Below are 20,851 nucleotides of genomic sequence, written 5' to 3'. Positions count from 1 at the left end.
GAATTCTTAAGAATTGATTCAGAAATCCTTGAATCATATTTTCTGTATTTCCAAAGCTCTTATTATCAGGAGAGAAACTGATTCTTGTTTTGTCCAAGTTTTAGTAGTATTGTAGAGGTAAGTTAGTATTTTCTCTTCTGTTAGATTGCAGATAACTTTGGGACAAAAAATAAATAAATAAATGTGATTTTTAAAATTTTCATTGGCTTTTCTTTAGAGCTAAGAACAGTATCCTGTTCTAGGAATACTGAGTGAACTGTAACTGACTGTCCAAGAAAAAGAGGTAGCATTTGTGGTCACTCTTATCCCACCAAAAAATACAGAGAACATTCAGGAAATCTAGGATCAACTCCTGACTCAATGCCACAAATTCCAAGACTATGGACAAATCTTTGAACCTCAGTTTTTTCATATGTGACAAAGAAGAGGACAGAGTATATTTGAGTTGTAAGGTTTCTCTCAGATCCTTGATTCTCTGAGTCAGTATTCTTCTCAAGATGTCTAGAGCAATAATTGCTTATTTATTTCATTCAGGAAATAACTGCACACCACCTGGTAACAGTAGGAATACAGACTAAGTAGCGGTAACAGCGGAGAAGGCAATGGCACCCCACTCCAGTACTCTTGCCTGGAAAATCCAATGGACGGAGGAGCCTGGTAGGCTGCAGTCCATGGGGTCGTGAAGAGTCGGACACGACTGAGTGACTTCACTTTCACTTTTCACGTTCATGCACTGGAGAATGAAATGGCAACCCACTCCAGTATTCTTGCCTGGAGAATCCCAGGGACGGGAGCCTGGTGGGCTGCCGTCTATGGGGTCACACAGAGTTGGACACAACTGACGTGACTTAGCAGCAGCAGCAGCAGTAACAGAGAGTTTCAAAATTCTGGTGGTTCCAAAAGATGGAATATTATTTCTGTCTTTATTAGCAGTCCTAAAGTAGGCAGGTACCCCAGGACAGATGGATGGTTCTGATTCATCAAAAAATCCAACCCCAAGGCTACTTCTGCTTCCTTGCTTTGCCATCGCCTGGGGTACCATCATCTGCATGGTAGAAGCTGACTCAGCATGGGACTTAAGAGAGTCCAGCACAAGCAGGGAAGAACCTGCAAGTTAAAAACATACTTCCACTCAAACCCCACTGGCTAGAACTCAGTCATGTGCTCACATCTACAACCAGGAGAACCGAGAAGTCTTTAGCAGCGAGGCTTGTATCCATCTACAATTTTAAGAGTGGGGTAGGGCATAAGGGTTCTATAACTAACAAGAAAGAGACGAGATTATATTTTAGGGGACAGTCTCCAGCACTGTGCCTTCTGTTACGGTTTTAAACCATTCTGATAATCTTATTTTACTGTTTATTGTTTTTCTATCTTTTCTAATGAAATAGACTGAGATCAGGATCTGTGATTTATCCCTATATGTGTACCTCACAGCACATGTAATGTATTTTGAACATAGATGACATTCAATAAAAATATGTATAATTTATTTGTATATTGATTTTTCAGAGCTTTTAAGTAAGCACTAGGTCCAATAATCTTCCCTTCCATTACGCTGCTCCATCTACTTATTGCTTTTGTAGTGAATGTTACATGTGAAACTTCAATTCTCAACCTAGTTCAGGAGACTATATCAGGACTTAAAAAGTAGTAAAATTTTAAAATATATTTTACAGATAAATTGATTGATTGGGGACAGGTTGCTACTAATAGCAATTACTATCTTTTTTGGGTAGTGTGATTATGTGTGATGGAAAACCAAGAGCTTTGCAGAGTGGCTTCAACATTTGGTTTTAAGTGTATTCCTTGGACATCACATATGATCATATTTATGAAATACTTTAAAACAAATCTTTCTCTGAAATATTTTGAGGTTCCGTCATTTCTGTTCTCTTCATTGGTGTGCTTAGTTGTTCAGTGATGTCCAACTCTTTTGTGACCCTATGGACTGTAGCCCGCCAGGCTCCTCTGTCCATGGGGATTCTCCAGGCAAGAATACTGGAGTGGGTTGCCATGCCCTCCTCCAGGAGATCTTCCAAACCCAGGGATTGAACCCAGGTCTCCCACCTTGCAGCAGATTCTTTACCATCTGAGCCACCAGGGAAGCCTGTTCATTTGATGTTAATAATAAAGAGCTGACTGCAGTGCTGAGTGTGGGTTTACACAGAGTGAGCCTGTATATGGATAGCTGTATAAAACTGATTTTAAAAGCAAGCTTTTACACTTTTACTGACTCTGTGTCAACATCTTCTCCACTCTGACTTCCTTTTTTTTTTTCTGCTGCACTTGTATACTGTAATCCAATATGGGAAGGGAAAGTGCTGGTATGTGCCTTACCAATTTTACATTTGGTAAGAACTGCCTTGGAAGAATTGTCCTAGTCTCTAATAACCAGTTTTCCCACATCTTCCCCCTTCAAGCTTACCTCCTTTTATAACTGACTGTAACCACCCAACCCAAAATGGTCATTCTATCAGTAAGTGAGGAAGGTTTGGTTCAAGCCCTGGGCAAACTGCAGCATAAGGACAGGGTTTGTTTGTATAAGACAAGCCTTTATTCCCTTTACAAACATGCCAACTTGCCAAAGACAAGCAAATGGCAAATACTGTCTATAGTCTAGACCAGGAAGAGTTGTTCTGAGCGTTCACTCAGCCTCACCCACTTTTCAGAGCTTCCAGTGAGCCTCAACACCAGGCTGTTCTTGGAACATTTTTCTCCAAGGGACAGGACAGGTTTTTTTGCTCTGTTTTTGTCAGCTAAGGGCTTGATCTTACCTTTCTCTGTCAACAGAGGGCAGCAGAGAGCACCACTCCATAGCCTAACTGCGGCAGCTGCTGCTAAATTGCTTCAGTCGTGTCCGACTCTATGCGACCCTATAGATGGCAGCCCACCAGGCTCCTCTGTCTGTCCCTGGGATTCTCCAGGCAAGAATATTCGAGTGGGTTGCCATTTCCTCCTCCAATGCATGCATGCATGCTAAATCACTTCAGTCGTGTCTGACTCTGTGTGACCCCATGAACAGCAGCCCACCAGGCTCCTCTCTCCACAGGATTTTCCAGGCAAGAATACTGGAATAGGTTGCCATTTCCTTCTCCAATAGCCTAACTAGTAGTCCTCAAACTGGGTGAGGCCCAGTCTCCTAGAGCCTACAAAGACAATCAACCCCTGGGACTTTTTTTAGCTATGGCAAAGACTGGGTTTGTTACAGGCATTGTGGCGGGGGTCTCAGTGGGCATTTGTGTTGTTATTCTTCTTACCAAAGCAACCTATACTACAAACTGGCCTTTTCATCTTTGCATTGTCACTTTTAAAATTCACTTTAAATTTTAGTCATTGAATGACCACAGACAAGTCTTTAATGGATAGAATTTAAAAAGTATAAGTCACTAGGTTACAGAGCTTAGAAAAAGCTGGATTAAATGAGCCAATCTTCTTGAACCTTAATTTTATCACATATAAAGTGAGACCAAAATCTAGTTTATTTTAAAATATTTTGTAAATTTTAAAGTGAAGAAGATTGTTTACCCAGAATGTCTAGGGCCAGATTTGTACCCAATTATTATTTTTAGAAATTAGATATCCAAACCTCTTTACTCACATTATACTTAGGAGCTCATATCCCAATTAAACAATAGTCGTAGCCAACATCCTGGGGATGACATGGTTGATTCTCACTGGGTCATGAGTCCCAGTGGACTTGGGTCACGTGCCTGTCTTTTCATTAATGTTATAACCAAGTAGGTGAGTTGCCCTGCCATGTGTCACATGTTCACTCTTGGAGTCCTGACTTCAGGTGGGGTTGGCTTTGCCTGAACCTCTTGAACTGAGAGTTGGGGAGAGACAGTTTCCTCAAACAGAGAGGATATAGGGGCAGACTTTAAAAGGGGGCAGTTGTTCCCTGTTTCTATGTTTAGATCTTCAACCATGCTACATGCTTTGTAAAGCTGAAGTGGAAACGCTAACTTCCACTAAAGAAGCAAGGAAATGAAAACAGGATTAGAAGTATAAAAGTTAAATGGTTGTTTTTTTACATGACCTCTCAGAAAGAGTACAAACTCTATATGGATGGGTAAAATATAAAGTTATTTTTTGTTTGTTTGGTTTTTTACCCTTTCAATATGTAAAGTGCCTTCATAAACTCAAAATATTATTTTTAGTCCCACAAAGGTTTGGTTTATGGTAGCTTGCCAGATTTTGTGTTTTATGGAGTGGTGTATTTCAGGGATGTTAAATGTTTTATTTATTGAGAAATCCATTTGCTTTTGATTTGCTTTAATGCATTTTCATTATTGATCAGAGAATTATATCCCTTGTTCGTAATCATCCTTTTGACACAGATAATACATTAAAACTTCACTAAGCTGTTAAACTTTATTCTAAATAGCATAAAAATCTCTAAACAATTGCTTTTTTCCAGTTGTCTAGATGTTTTATTATCCAAATCCACTTAACTCACAATATTCTTCAAAATTTGCTGTAATTATATGAAACTTTAGGATTTTTTTCTATCATAAAAATGATTGTGGAATTTAGCAACATGAGACTTTCATCTTTTTAAAAGTTAATAGGTGTATTAGTGTAAGTTTTTATTTATAGTCTACTTTTTCTAAAAGGATGTGCTTATGACATAAATATACATAACAGGGTTAACAAAGGGAAAATCAAACCTAAAACAAGGAAAATAAAGCAAAAATGATAACCACAAAAAGCTAAAATAAATTATATAGAGATAGATTGATTGATTTGAGCATAAAGTTGGCTCTGGGTTTCCCTGCAGGGACCAAAAAAAAAAGGCAATTCAGTGGATTACATTGTTGCCATTTAAAAGGGAAAGCTAATAATTCTTCAAGAACAGAAAAGAGTTTCCCTGATACTGAGTTCTAAAAACAACTCCTCTTGTGAATTTATTATGTGTGAGACATCATGCAAGATAGTGGACCGTGTAAAAGCAATATTGCTGTTCCTTATAATAAAAGGAAAATTATAACGTAGAATGTAACTTAATGACAGTGACCCTGCCAGGGAGTACTGTGCTAATGATATTTGAGTAGCATGTAGCTTTCTGATGAAGTCTGTCTCTCCTTTGATGCAAGGACAGATTTTAGTAATATTTATAAGAATGTTTTTCCTTAGATGGGTCTTAAAAATCACTTTCTCAGATAAACATTTCCTGAGAGCTGGACAGAGCAACAACAAAGTTTGAGTAATAGTCTGCTGACGTCTTTGAATGTTGAAACTGTCTGAATAAAAAATAAATTTAAAAAAAATTTTTAATAAAAAGAATGAGACGGTAGAAGATGTGATCTGGAACTCTCTGGATTAGAAGAACTTGCTCAGAGCCCTAGTCTCAATCTACTGTAGTTTAAGTGAAAAAAATATATATTATTTGAGGAACCATGTACTTTGAAAACAGGGTAAGTTAGAGTTAATGTTCTGATATGGAAGTGGAGAATTCTAGTTAAGTGTTCTCACCTATTAGAAAGATTGTTTTTTACATCAGTTCACACAAACTACATCTTTATGTAGAAAAATTTTAACTTTTCTTTTTTTATAAAGAGAATTTTTGGTCACCTCTCTTAACTTCCTCAAGGTTTTCCCCCTCTCACCTTCAGAACCTCAGAGTATTCCTCAACTTCCCAAAGGGAAATAATTAGGATGAGCTTTTCTTTGGAAGATGTGTCACTAATGCGTATTTCTAAATTTCTGAAAAGATGTGTTCTAGCTTTGTTGTTGTTCAGTCGCCCAGTCGTGTCCGACCCTGTGGACTGCGATGCGCCAGGCCTCCCTGTCCTTCACCATCTCCCAAAGCTTGCCCAAGTTCATGTCCATTGAGCAAAGTAAAAATCTTTGTTTATATTAACAACAGGAAAACAAAACCAGTTACCAGAATCATTTTCTGAGCATCTTCTATATGCAGGTATTGTGCTGAAGTCCTTACGTGTTTTATTTTATTTAACTTTCACATAATAGGCATATAGCCTATTATTATCCCCACTTTATTTTCCTCTTCCAGTTTTATTGAGATGTAATTGACATACAACACTGTATGAATTTAAGACATGCAGCATAATGATTCTACTTACATCATGAAATGATTACCACAATAAGTTTAGTTAAAATCCATCATCTTATGTACATACAAAAGAAAAAAAATAATTTTTCCTTGTGACGAGATCTCTTAGGATTTTGTCTCATAACAACTTTCATGTATAGCTTACAGCAGTGTTGATTATATTAATCACATTGTACGTTAATTACATCCTTAGTACCTATTTATCATATAACTGGAAGTTTGTACCTTTTGACTACCTTTGTCACCAAAGATGTTATTTATTAATGACTATTTTCCCCACACTGTGCATCTTACTCTAAAAATGAGAAACTAATAGCTTGGTTTACCTAAACTTACATAACTAATGATAATAACCAACCGAGTCAGAATTTGAACCCAGATCTTTTTACTAGCTTCTAGCTACATTGGTGCCTGTAAAAGAAATCTGAATCATCATGCATTAGCACTGAGGTCATCATACTCTTTCTTTTTCTTTGTATTATGACAAAAATTGCCCCTAGGTCATAGTACTTTGAACGTCTCTTAGATTCCGACTTAGTCATTTTCCTTTAAAAACACATTTTTTTTCTCTCAAGAAAAAAACCAGCTTTAGAATAGCTCTTTTTTTTTTTCTTGGCCACACCTCAAAGCTTGTGGAATCTTAGTTCCCAGACCAGGGATGGACTCAAGGTCCTTGGCAGTGAAAGCATGGAGTTCTGACCATTGGGCCACCAGGGAGTTCACATAGAATAGCTCATATTTTATGCCAGAATAATTGTGCCTTAACTTGTGTTCTTAAATTTTTTCCTAATAGTGAGTTTTGAGTATCTTCTTGGGAAAGGAGACCAGATTATCTTTTAGTCATTACTGAAATTTGAAAAGGTCCATTTGGTTCTTAAGAGTTTACTCACTTTGATAACTGGCTTTGTAGTGCTCCATACTCAGTGTGCGTACATGCTGAAATAAAAAATTACTTGTGACTATGGGACTTGGCTTAATATCCCTAGAGTTGCAATGTCCCATTCAGTAGCCACTAGCCACATGTGACTATTTTTCCATTTATATTAATTAAAATTAAATAAAACTTAAAATTCGGTTCCTCAATCATAGTAGCCACATTCCACATGCTAATATATGAGACAGTGCAAATTATAGAACATTTCTGTCATCATAGAAAGTTCTCAGGAAGCATTGCTTTTGGATATACGTTTTTCATGACCCTTTTTCCCTACCTTCCAAATTCTGTGCAAAGCAACATTGTTCTCCTTGAAGAATAACTAGTGCAGTTTCTGAGATTTGGGGATACAACTTATCTTCCCAACAGATTTCCCATCATGTTTGACATAGAGAAATTTTTGTTGACAAGGTTGTTTCTGTGCTCTAGGGAGGCATGCTAATCCAGACTAGGTTCATCTTACTAAAACGGCAAGTCGGTAGAGCTAGATAATTTTTATTTGCCAGGTTACATATTAAACCAACATGTTAAGTGACTGCTATTAGAACCATTATGCATTCTGTTTTGTTGATTTGCTTCAGAGATGTACCCTGGTCTTTGATTGAGTAATGATGTTTCTATGAAACATAACAGCCAATGTGTTAGCGTCTGTAACAGATTTAACATCTCATTGACATATTTTTTCATAAAGAGGTTACCGCTTTCTATTAGTCTGTATTATTTGGAAGTTTGTTGTTTTTTTTTTTTAAATATATAAATCCAGTTCTTCTGGTATAGCCTGGTTGGCTTTGATTGCCGTTGAAGGAAGCAGAGATGCATATTCTTTATCTTCTTTTCGTTTGTGGATTCTAAAACAATCTTAGTACATGGACATGATTGATATAGATCAGTGTGGTGCACTCAGGCCTACTAGGAAGGTACCAGTGCTCCATTGGTCTTGAGCACACCCATGTCACATGGGTAAATTTCTTTGGTCTGTCTTTTCCATTATGATATTCCACAAGAAGCTTCTTTAAAGAAATTTGTTGAATATATTGTTTGCTAATGATATGCTGTTGCTTGAGTATATAGAACAGTATGTCTTTCCTGTGTATAAAATAGTCCTGGGAAGTTGGGTTTTTTTCTTCCCAAATGAAGTAAGCAGTGAGCAGTACTTATTAGTGTCAGGTTTGAACCCTTTATAATCACATAGAAACAAGCAACCACTCTCCTGTCAGCTGTACAAATAACCTGATTGAGACAGCAGATATCTGTTTAGAATGTTCTTGGTCACTGGACACCTGTAACCAAGGCCTTATGTTAACCACTATTGTTCTAGTTTCAAGGATTTGAGATCATTTCCCAAGTTGAAAAAAGCTATGATCAGTATTAGTAAAGTATGGGTAATTGTGAAGTGAAATGATGCTATTCAAGGGCAATAAATTATATTAATTTCCATTTCTGTGTAACTTTGAAAAAATTTAAAATAAAGAGTGAAAAATGAACTCTTCTCTATACTCTGTAATGATCTATATGGGAAAAGAATTTTAAAAAGAGCGGATATATGTATGTTATAACTGATTCACTTTGCTATGTAGCAGAATATAACATAACATTGTAAATCAAATATACTCCAATAAAAACTTTAAAAATTTCAAAAAACAAATTTCATTGATGATATTAAGCGCCCCCCAAAAAAGAGTGAAAAAAAATCACAGTTTTTTTTTTGTTTGTTTTTTCTTGTACTAAGTTGTATGAGTTATTTGTAACTTTTTAGAAATTAACCCTTTATCAGATAATATATCTGGTTTACAGATATTTTTTCCCACTCTGTAGATTGCCTTATCTTTCTGTTGATTGAAGCTTTTTAGTTTGATACAGTCCCACTTGTCTATTTTTGCTTTTGTTACCTGTGCTTTTGGTGTCATTTCAAGAAATTATTGCCAAGACTGATGTCAAGAATGGATAAAGGACTTCAACAGACAGCTCTCCAAAGAAGACATACAAGTAGCCAGTAGGTATTAATATGTGAAAACGTGTCCATCATCACTAATTATCAGGGAAATGCAAATCAAACCACATTGAGATATTACCTCACACCACTTAGGATGGCTTATTATTTTTAAAAAAGATAACAAGTGTTGTAGTGAAATTGTAACTCTTACACACTCTTTATGGGAATATAAACACAGTGCAGCAGTTATGAAAAACAGTATGGAGATTTCTCATAAAATTAAAAATGAAACTACCATAGGGTCCAGCAATCTCGATTCTGGGTATATATTCAAAAGAAATGAAATCAGGACCTCAAAGAGATATCTACACTCCCATATTTATTGCAGCACTCTTCATAATAGCCAACATATGAAAATAGCCCACGTGCCCATCAACAAATTAATGGATAAAGAAAATGTATATGCCTACAATGGAATATTATTCAGCTTTTAAAAGGGAAATTCCACCATTTGTAACAACACTGATGAACCTGGAGGACATAGCACTAAATGAAATAAGCAAGTTGCAGAAAAAGACAAATGTTGCTTGATTATATTTATATGAGTTATCCAAATTAGTCAAACTCATGAAAGCAGAGAATATAATAGTAGTTTCCAGAGCCTGAGAGGAGAGGGAAATGGGTAGTTATTATTCAACGGGTACAAAGTTTTAGTAATACTAGATGAATAGGTTTTAAAAATCTGTAGTACAACATGCCTGTAGTTAACAATATGGTATTTTACTGTGTAGTTCAAAATTTACTGAGAGTAGATCTCATGTTAAGTGTTTTTGCCACCAAAACCTACAGCAGCTATAACAAAAAACCCAAAGGAACACATGAAACTTGGAAATGTCAGATATGTCTACTACCTTGACTGTGATTATGGTATCATGGGTATTTGCATAGTTCCAAACTTATCAGTTGTACACACTAATTATATGTAGTTCTTTGTATAGCAATTGCACCTCAATAAAGCTGTTAAAAATCTTAAGAAAAAAAAATTAATGTCGTGAGCTCTTTGGGTGAATTTAATTACAGCTATTTTTGTTATTAGTAATAAGACATTTTACTAAAACCAAAATCTGCTCAAAAAACATTATAAGCTCTTTGGATCTGTGTCTTAATTGAATGTCAGAAGCTTAATAAACCAATGAGGAAATGTCCTACCTTATTTAAAATGTAACAGTAAATTACTCTTTCACACTCCCTTCTGATTCATCACAAATGTCCTTAAGGTGATACTGTTCTGTAAAACAATTACATTTGTTATATTTCTTACCTATTTCCTTAATCACTAGGTTATTATTCCCATTATTATTTCTCTACTATTTTGTTTTTACAAGTCTTGGTGTACATCTACCGGGCATCAGTTTTAGAAACTCTCTGACTTTGATTTGTTTTTATCACATCAGGTGAGGCACAGGATTGAATAGCAAGAAAAAGGTTAAAGAAAATAACTGACGAATAAAAGATTGTGCTATCTTATATATGAGTTTTTGGTAGCACTGATGCCACCAAAATTCTATTTTGATTCCCTCATTCAATAGCAATAATAATGTTTTCATGACTATCACCGCTTGAAGCACGCACGCAGGCACACACAGACACACACACACAGCCACCACCACCCTCTACCCCCCCTCCTCACGCTGCCTCTGTCCTAAGGCAGTGGCAGACGCCTGATTGGTGGGCTGTGTTTATTCTGTGAGCAGATTCCTTCTGAAAGAAGGCAGGCCATGACTGCCTGAAGCCTATTGGCCAGGACTGCTCTGGACCCTCCCTTTCTTTTTCACTGCACACACCACAGCGAAGTCTGTGCGGAATCCTAAACCAGCCCAATTTACATCCATTCATGAATCTGTGACGTCAGCAAGCCTTCGGGCTTCTCTGCGGTGGGCTGGAAGATTGTGTGGGTGGAATCCCCCTCCTCCTTATTTTTCTAATTCTGCAAAGCTTTTTAAATGAACCTTCCATCTTTTTTAAAGCAAGAAACTGGACCCGCATGTGTAGGAATTCTTCATTGTTGTGAGTATCGCACTCTGTCTTTCTGTTTCATCAGCATTTATTTCACAAGGACAGATGGAGAATGTGTTTTTGATTTGAGGTGATTAGAAAACTGATATTATTGAGGGAGACACAGTGAGAGAGACAGACAGAGACGGAGGCAAAGAGAAACCTGAAACCCCGTTACAGCTAGGAGTCTCTGAAACTGACAGCTGGTTTTCTTTTGCTGTCTGCATGCTGTTAGACGTGGACATTTTTCATTTACGGTTCTGCACGTTACCTCTGGATGGGGGCTTGGCTTTCCTTAAAGAGAGCTCCATCTCTCTGAGAGATGATGTGAATTGTATTAGAGGAGAAGCACAGAACTGGGACCCGAAAGGTGCTGGGGAAAGCCGGGCCAGCTAGACCGAGCAGGTTCTAGCTCCTGAGCACTCGTCTTCCTTTCCGCCGTCCTTTCTGTTGTTTCTCACCCTTCACCTTGCCTTTGTTTCGCAATTGTATAACAGTCAACATCTTGGGATTGTAGTTTGAGGAAGATGAATACCAGTTCAACCCCCCCACCCCCCGCCCCCCGCCAACAACAAGCTTTTATTATGGGAGCTGTAGTGGTATATTTATACATGTTTGCAGCTCTTTATGTCACTCTACACGTTTTATTTATGTTTTCAAAAACCTAAAACCTTCACCAGAGACAGAAAGGGAATTATCTTTAAATTCTGACTTGTTTAATATTCCCTAGTGAAAACTAAGAAGTGGTTTCTTAATATAATTTGCAATTATATGCATGGAAATGCACATGAGCATTTTTCTAAGATAAACTTCCAACTGAAATTTGTTTATTCCACTGTGTCTGGGAAACATGGAAAACTTCTGATACATTCCAGATGTTAAGTTGGTTCGATAGTTTGCTTGGAGTTTTAACAAAAAGTGTCTGAATTTGTTTTCCAAGGTTTTGGTTGGTTCTGGTGAAAGTTGTGGTAGTAAAGAAGAGGGATGTGCCATTGTGACATGTTCTGCCCCTGAGGCAGCTCCTCAACACAAATAATCTAATAGCATTTTCCAACTGCCTCACTTAGAGCAGTTCATAGTCTAGTCAGCAGCATGTACCTGGTTGTTCTTTCCAATAAGAGAGAACACAAGATGTCTTATTTTTTTTTATAATCCAGCCTTGTCTTGTTTACCTTGTATAATCCATACTTACTTTTGAAGTTTTCATATTGTAATCTGCTCATGAAACAAGGCTTCTAAAATTATGGCTCTAACAATATCTTTTGAATTATTCTTATTAATGACTCTCCCAACTGTGAACTTATTTCAAAATTACCTGAGGATTTAGAATTTTCTTTTATTTCTCATCTTTGGTATTGTCCTCACTCAATTTGTTTTTCCTGAGTACATTTGAACTCACTAGAATTATAGAAGGGGAAATTTTTGCCTGCTTTTAAACAAGATTTTTGTCCTATGCTAAGAAAACTATGGTGTCATGCCTTGCTATTTTTTATCTGCAGGTTGAATAAATAACAAAATTCCCAACATTTGTAAACACCTTGACTTATTTCAGCATGTTTTGAGTATGTACCTTCAGATACGTTGTTGAAAGTAGCAATTTCAAAGTTATTTTAAATTATTAAAGACTTTTAAGTCACTGCTAGATCAAAAGACTCCTTAGGATTTTTTTAAAAGATGTGTTTACAGGGACACGTTCACTGTTGGTCCGTTGGTTAAGACTCCATGCTTCCATTACAGGGGGCACGGGTTTAATTCCTGGTGGGGGAACTAAGATCCTACATGTTGTGTGGTGTGGCTAAAAGCAATAATAAAAAGAAAAAAAATGTGTTAATCAGACTCATCTTAGGAAATGCTCATCAGATTTCAGTATACATTTTGCCAAAGAGAGCTTTATTTCCATGAAAGAAATCTAGTCCGCCCTTTGGTTTTATTAAAGTAAAATTATCCCTTTAAGGCACAGAGTGGATATAGAGTCTCCCTCTCTCTCCACTCCTAGTGGCTGTATTCTAAATGATATTTATTTTCATGTATAGTGTACTTGTAGGGAAAAAAACAATAATTCTTAATTGTTTAATATCAAACAATAAAATCCTGTGTATCAGTGACTGTCAATAGATGGCTTTCTGTTTAAAAATTGAAGCTACTCCAGAAGTAGGAATTAATTTATTTAGTAAACAAAGTCAGTCAAACCAGAGCCGTGTCCTGGGGAGCTGTCAAAAGAAAGGTTCCTAAGGGCCAGCAGCCACATCCACTTTACGTGGTGAAACAACCGTACTTTGAATGGCAGAACCGGTCAGTTTGGTTTGCACTGGCTACCTATCTTCTCTCTATATGCTACAACTGAATTAATTGCTTGGTGAGTTTAAATGAATCATGAGAGTCAAGATGACCAATTCTGCCAGGTGGCAGCCTGACTCTTACAATTTCGGTTAAAATAAAACACATTCACCAAGAACATTCTTTTACTTTCAAAAAAAAAAAAAAAGTCTTTAAATGATCTCACACTCCTGCTCTGTGTCAGTTATTATTCCTTAAGGATGTGGGGGAAAGAAAGAATTAGAAGATGCCATCTTTACCCCTAAGGAATCTAGAAGGTAAGATGCCATATATTTTGAGTATTGTGGTTCAGAAATTGGTTTTTGTAAACAGACATTAAGATTAGAATTACCTGGGGGAACTTTCTGTCTTTCCAATCCAGTGGTTTTTAGTATGATCACAGAGTTGTTCAGCCATCTCCACAGTCAACTTTAGAACATTTTCATCATGCAAGAAGAAACTGTCTACCCATTATCAGTCACTCCTCATTTCCCTTCAACTCTCAGCCCTAGGCAACAACTAATATACTCTCTACACATATACTTGCCTATTCTGATCATTTCTTATAAATGAAATTATACAGTATATAGTCTTCTGTGACATCAGTTGATCTTTGAACAATGTGTGAAGGGAGTTAATTTGAGTATAATTTGTATTCATCCCTCTGTATCCACAATTCTGCATCCTTGGTTTCAACCAACCATGGACTGTATAGTAGTGTGGTATTCACAGCTAAAAAACTATAAGTGGAGCTGTACAGTTCAAACCCATGTGGTTTAGGGGTCAGCTTTGTTCTCTTAGTATAAGATTTTCAAAGTTTATCCATGTTGTAGCATATGTCAGTGGTTCATTCCTTTTTATCACTGAATAATATTTCATTGAATAGCTATACCACATGTTACTTACCCATTTATCAGTTGGTGGACACTTGTGTTCTTTCCACTTTTTGGCTGCTATGGCTGCCAAATGTACAAATGCTGTGTACATTTGTGTGCAATTTTTGTGTAAACATGTTTTTATTTCTTTTGGGTATATACTGAGGAGTAGAATTGTTAGGTCATATGATAACTGTATGTTTACTATTTCCACACTTTTTCCACAAACCGTTTTCCAAAATAGCTACACCATTTTGCATTTCCACTAGCAATGTATGAGGGTTGCAATGTTCATCAGCAAATATTATTATCCTTCTTTCTGATAAGAGCAATCTTAGGGAGTTTGAAGTGGTAGCTCATTGTGATTTTGGTTTACATTTCCCTGATGGGTAATGATGTTCAGCATCTTTTTTGCTTATTGGTCCTCTGTATTTCTTTTTTGGAGAAATATCTATTCTCCCTAAGATCCCTTGCTCATTTAAAAAAATTAGGTTATTTATCTTTTTATTATTGAGTTTAAGAGTCCTTTATGTATCTTGGATATAAGTTCTTTATCGGGTATGTGGTTTGTGACTTTTTTTTTGTTCTGTGGGTTGTCCTTTCATTTTCTTCATGATATTATTTATAGCACCAAATGTTTTAATTTCTATTTTTGTCATTGTTGCTTGTGCTTTTGGTGTCATACCTAAGAAGGCTTTGCCTAACACAAGGTTATGAAGATTTACTCTATGTTTTCTTCTAAAAGTTTTAAAGTTTTTGTTATTACATTTAGGTCTGTGATCCATTTTGAGTTAATTTTTGTGAATGGTATAAGGAATGGTTCGACATGATTCTTTTGAATGAGGTTATCTACTTCCAACATTTGTTGAAAAGACTATTCTTTTGCCCACTGAATTGTCTTGGCACACTACCAGGGAACTTAAAAAAATACTGATGCCATGCTCCTGCCTCCAGAAATTCATATTTAATTGATCTGTGGTGGGGGGCCAAACATCTGCATTTTTAAAAATCTCCACAGATTATTCTAATGTGCAGCCAGGGAAGAAAACTATTTGTATAGATAGAGGGTTAGCCTCACAGAAGAGGGACACTATTTCTGAAACAGGAGACAGGATGAGTGAAGACATAGAATTCTGATGTGGAATGAAGAGAAGAAAGAAAAATTAAGATTCATACCGGAAGCATGGGATTTCTTGCTAAGTACGTGTTAGTCATTTTCAAAGAATGAGGGCATCATTGGAGGTTAGTGAAATATGTTAAAGGAAGAGAAGGAGCTTATTAAGCAACCTCTACATGCTTGTAAGTCTTTTGGGAGCTTTCACATAAATTATTTCATTTCAAGTATAATCCTCATAATATGAAGTGAGTACTACTACTCCCACTTTATAGATGAGAAAACAGGCTCAGAAAGATTGTCAACCTAACCAAAGACACCACATAGTGCACATTAGATGTAATTTTTAACCCAACTCTAATTCTTGGGGGCTTCCCTGGCTGTGGTGTTGGAGAAGACTCTTGAGAGTCCCTTGGACTGCAAGGGGATCAAACCTGTCAATCCTAAAGAAAATCAGTCCTGAATATTCATTGGAAGGACTGATGTTGAAGTTCCAATACTTTGGCCACCTGATGCAGAGAACTGACTCATTGGAAAAGACCCTGATGCTGGGAAAGATTGAAGGCAGGAGGAGATGGGGACTACAGAGAATGAGATGGTTGGATGGCATCACCAACTTGATGAACATGAGTTTGAACAAGCTCTAGGAGTTGGTGATAGACAGGGAAGCCTGGCGTGCTGTAGTTCATAGGGTCGCAAAGAGTCTGACACGACTGAGCAACTGATCAGAACTGGTAGCTCAGATGGTAAAGAATCTGCCTGCAGTGCAGGTGACCTGGGTTTGATCCCTGGGTTGAAAAGATCACCTGGAGAAGGGCATGGCAACCCACTCCAGCATTCTTGCTAGGAGAATCCCATGGAAAGAGAAGCCTGGTGGGCTATAGTCCATACAGTCGCAAAGAGTCAGACACGACTGAAGCAATTTAGCACACACTAATTCTTAATCCCATTCTCTGTCTCTGTATACCATGAATTTTGAGCATTGAGTTCTACCATCAATCAAGATTGGTCCAGTCCAGCATGAATCTAAATCTTCTCTAGCAATGGTCTGGACTGGACTAAACAGTAAGATAAGTTGGACAATGGGGGTAAAGTGTTGGCGCAGTAGGTGCAGTGGAAGATAAGAGGGTGAGGTGAATGAAAATTATCATGTGTTAACTAATCATGGAGCTCAGCCTGACTGTATTCTTCTTGGGTGTAGCTGACAGGAAAAATCCTAAGAGGACAGAGGGCCACAGGAGAATGATTGAAGAGATTGATGAGGAGACCAGGGTGGAAACGAGAATATATCAAATATACTTGGCAGGTGTAGAAATGTTGGCATTTATTTAAGCAACAAATATTTATTGAGCATTTACTGTATATTCAAGGTACTGGGGACCCAGAAAGAGAAAAAAATGAAACAAAAATTATTGCTCTCTTGGGGAGCTTATTTTATTGGGGGGGGGGGGGACAAAAAGTGAATAGTTAAGTTATGTTTAGACTATTATAAATGTAAAGGAGAAAAATAAAGGTAGGAGGGAAATAGAGGGTAGGGATGAGGTGAAATCAAAAAGGAACCATGTCATCATTTGGTTTATGTGCAAATGTAGATTCCTCAAGGAGACTAAGGAACCATCAAATTGAGGGTGCCGTGGCTGACCATGCCAGGCACTTTGGGTTTATAAAGAAAGCAACTTCTAAGTACTAAAACTCAGAGTGACTAGTTAGCATTCACTTTTTGTTCAGCACCTTATATGTATCCTGTACCTGGTACAAAGCAAACACTTCAGAAACATTTGTTTATTGGATGAGTACAATTTTTTTGGATTAGTAATTTTTCCACTGGTTGGATGGCAGGGCAGAGATGATGCTTCGGAATTTTTTCAAACTTTGCTTGCTGCCCTTTTAGGATAGATCCTTCTAAGAATGCATGTATACATACGGATGGGGTTAGGGGTATCCTTCCATAAATGTCCCAATTGAGAATCATTGCATACTAAGGGATAGTTAACAAGGAGGATGTATTTTAGTGTTCAGATGAATTGGGCCAAGGCCATCAGCGTAAGGAATACATTTCTTATGCTTTTTATACTTTAGCAGAAGATTCACATGCACCACCTTGAACACAGGGCAAATTGAACCCTTGGTGTATAGTGAAGCTTTTTTATTTTTTTTTTATTTTATTTTTTTTGCTTATTTAGAAAATTCTTTATTGACATAACTTTGCAGTAGTATTTAGGGTTACTTTCTTTTTTTTTTAGTGAAGCTTTTTTAAAATACTAGTTTTCAGTAATGAGGTTCTATTATGCAGTCATTTATCTGCCTTCTTTATCTAAACGATTGCCTATATTAAAATGGATAAAATCAGCATGTCTTCTGTTTACCTGCTGTAAGACACAGTGATGCAATTGTTTGTTGTTTAGTTGCTCAGTTGTGTCAACTTTTTGCAGCCGCATAGACTGTAGCCCACCCCTCTGTTCGTGGGATTCTCCAGGCAAGAATACTGCAGTGGGTTGAAGAATTGGACTTGAGACTTTAAGAGCCTATGTAGCAGTCTAAGATCATCCTTGGCAAGATTCCAATTATCTCAGCTTTTTAAAATTTTCCCTCAACTTTGGTCTTAATATATGAGATGGAGAAATTGTTCTTAGTGATCTCAAATGTCCTTTCTAACTCTAACATTGTTAGGATTCTTAAAATTTGTTTGTTACCTACATCAAGTAGGCAAGTGACAGTTTGTAAGACAATCTTGTTAAAATCTACCTTATTTCAATTTTTCGTAATACTCTTGTAGAAGTTTAACTCCCATGGGCTGCTGCTACAGTGCAGAAGGGAAAAGTGTCAGAAGTGTTTGAGATAAAGATATCTGGGTGAAATCACTTTCATGTTTGCCTGGAGATTTCCTCTTACAGAGAAAATGAGTGCTAATGAGCTCTGACTATGCCATCTTAAGATAGGCCCATTTTAAATGTTATTTGTCTTTGCTGTCGTTCTTTATAGTTAAGAGAGAGTTTCCATTTGACCAGTGATTTGATGGTCTGGGCTATTAGGGCATGTGGCAACAGATAATCTAATAACCTCAGTTTGACTGTGTTTTGTAGCCTTTTCCTTAATCTGACTTTTTATCAGTGCTCTTAAGAAGCAAACTCAGTTTGGTTCTTTCTGTCCATCTCTCACTACCGCCTATGATACTCTAATTCAGGCTGAAGTGTGATGAAGGATGAGACTCGGTGAATAAGAAAATGAAGACCCACTAAATCCATAAATGGTACAACCAGGCTTTGAAAAAATAAGATTTTGTTATTTTGTGTGAGAGTTGCTAGCCTTTGAAAATTATTTTCACATTCTCCAGATAACACTTTTGTTGCTGGGTTAGTGTTCTGAGTTTGCAGATTTTATTAAAAAAAAAAAATTTTTTTTTTAAATTATGAAAACAGAAAACCCCCTTTTAATTTTTGTGCTTATTTCCTCCAGTCTAAAATTTTTCTTATATCCTTTTTATCTGTGTAATAGTCAAGCAGAGAGTTCTAATGTCTAGTCCTAACATCTGTAGTAATTTCATGTAGTGGTTCCATTTAGTAACAACACATATGTGTAGCAGTGTGGCTAAAAACATCTTACAAAAAGCAATCAGTATTGCATATAAACCCTAAGAGAATGTATAGTAACTGCAATTTTAATTATTTAAAAATATAAGGAAAGACAATATAGGACTTTCCACTGACAGATAGTAATTGTCTTCAGTGTGCTAATTTATATTGTGAATTCCTGGGCTGGGGTAATAGCTGAATTCAGCAGTACTATAAGGACAGTTTGTGAAATTCTGGATTACCAAAAAAAAAAAAGGTCAAAGAAGTAAAAAAAAATGAGTTGATTGAAAGTGAATGGCTGGAGGCTTCCCTGGTGGCTCAGTGATTAAAAAAAAAATCTTCCTGCCAATGCAGGAGACACAGGTTCAATCTGTGCGCCAGAAAGATCCCTTGTGCTGTGAATCAACCAAGCCTGTGGGCCACAACTACTGAGCCTGTGCTCTAGAGCCCAGGAACAGCAACTATTAAGCCCACGTGCTGCAACTACTGAAGACCTTGGTGCCCTAGAAACCGTGCTCCATAACAAGAGAAGCCACGGCAGTGACAAGCCCACACATCGCAACAAGGAGGCGCCCCAGCTTATCATGTCTAGAGAAAAGCCCACGCAGCAGTGAAGACCCAGCGTGGCCAAAAATAAAGAAATAAACTTGTAAGTGAGTTGCTGGGACTTCCCTGGTGGTCCAGTGGCTAAGACTCCACGCTCTCAGTGCAGGCAGCCTGGGTTTGACTCCTGGTCAGGGAACTAGATCCCACATGCCACAACTAAAGATTTCATATGCCACAAGGAAGATCTAAGAGCCCGAGTGCTGCAATGAAGACCCAGTGAATGGCTTAGGAAATAGCCAAAGACAAAGGATTGGAGAAAAGTGATAGAGAGCCCAGGGAGACTGAGCTTCTGCTCACCTGCCCAGGCAGGTGGCAGCCGGGCCAGCAGTTTCCACCATAAACCAAAAGAAATGGACCTGAGAACCAGACTGAACAGACCCTAAGAGTCCTAAAGAGGGCTGTCACAGTTGCTGTTACTAAGGAGGACTCAATTTGCCAAATAAGCCCTCTGAGGCTTCTTATTACCCCTGAGGCACTGTGCCTGAGTTTCTAGTAGCTGTCCCTCCTGCGTTTAATGGGACACATTAGGCTATCTGCAGGCGTAGATAACCGTGGAAAATTGAGATTAGCGAGATCAAGCCCACCAAAACACAAAACCATGATTGCTTGTTGCAGAGAAAATAATCTTTTGATTAAAGTGAGATTAAGCATTTTAGTAATTAGTTACCAACTATTTCCTCTCACATAACAAATTCAAATACAGATGCATGCGAAGAAGCAGATGCAACATACCTTTGGATATTTCCAGGAAATACTAGACCTAAATTACGGACTCATTTTAAATTCTTGCTGAGCATAAAAACTCCTGGGAAATATCCACCTGATATTGCAGCTGCTGGGGCTCAAGAGCCAGGCTGAAAAGAAATTTTACTACTTTGCCCGGTTCTCCCTCCTCCCTCCTCATTCTCCCCCTCCTATTTCTGGCCATTTTTTAACAGAACCCCTTCCATCTGTTTGTTGAATCAAAAATAACTGAACATTTGCTTTATACTGCTTGTGTTAATGATCAAAGCTAGGCCCCAATCTAATCCTTATGTGTTCTCAGAGACCTGGAGACCAGAGTAGATTTCTTGGAGAAAGAAAATCAATCACATAATCCTTTATATTTTCTTAATCCTTTATATAATCTTTTCTTCAATCAGGGCTTCTGCCATAATACATTGAAACAGCACCCACTCCCCATCACCTGCTCCCCTTTGATCAAAAGTTTATCTTCACGGATAAGGATTTCTTTAAACGGAATCTTACATCTTTGATACTGGCTTTTGTTAATGTCAGCTATTTTTGCCACAGATTGTCTTTTTCCTGCTATTTAAAAGGCCTTGGAATGGCTTTAAAAACAAAGAGCAGCTAGCCACTCATTCTAACAC

The 20,851-nt window shown here is 37.4% G+C and overlaps 1 protein-coding gene across 4 annotated transcripts in view; it reads left to right on the top strand.

Moving 5' to 3' along the window:
- Window positions 1-20,851, top strand: part of MAP3K13 (mitogen-activated protein kinase kinase kinase 13) — a 152,636-nt gene that overhangs the window by 49,360 nt on the left and 82,425 nt on the right. Inside the window, exon 1 of one of the 4 annotated variants that reach the window (XM_070466282.1) lies at window positions 4,501-9,003. The exons of 2 other annotated variants lie outside the window; for them this stretch is intronic. The gene's annotated coding sequence lies outside the window, so the exon portion shown is untranslated. Of the gene's footprint in view, window positions 1-4,500; window positions 9,004-10,783; window positions 11,011-20,851 lie in introns of those variants that run through there. One more of the 4 variants, XM_020870679.2, reaches the window with a different exon arrangement.

This window comes from Odocoileus virginianus, chromosome 4 (genome assembly GCF_023699985.2).
Source record: "Odocoileus virginianus isolate 20LAN1187 ecotype Illinois chromosome 4, Ovbor_1.2, whole genome shotgun sequence".
Lineage (NCBI taxonomy): Eukaryota > Metazoa > Chordata > Mammalia > Artiodactyla > Cervidae > Odocoileus > Odocoileus virginianus.
This window is presented reverse-complemented; position numbering and strand designations above follow the sequence as displayed.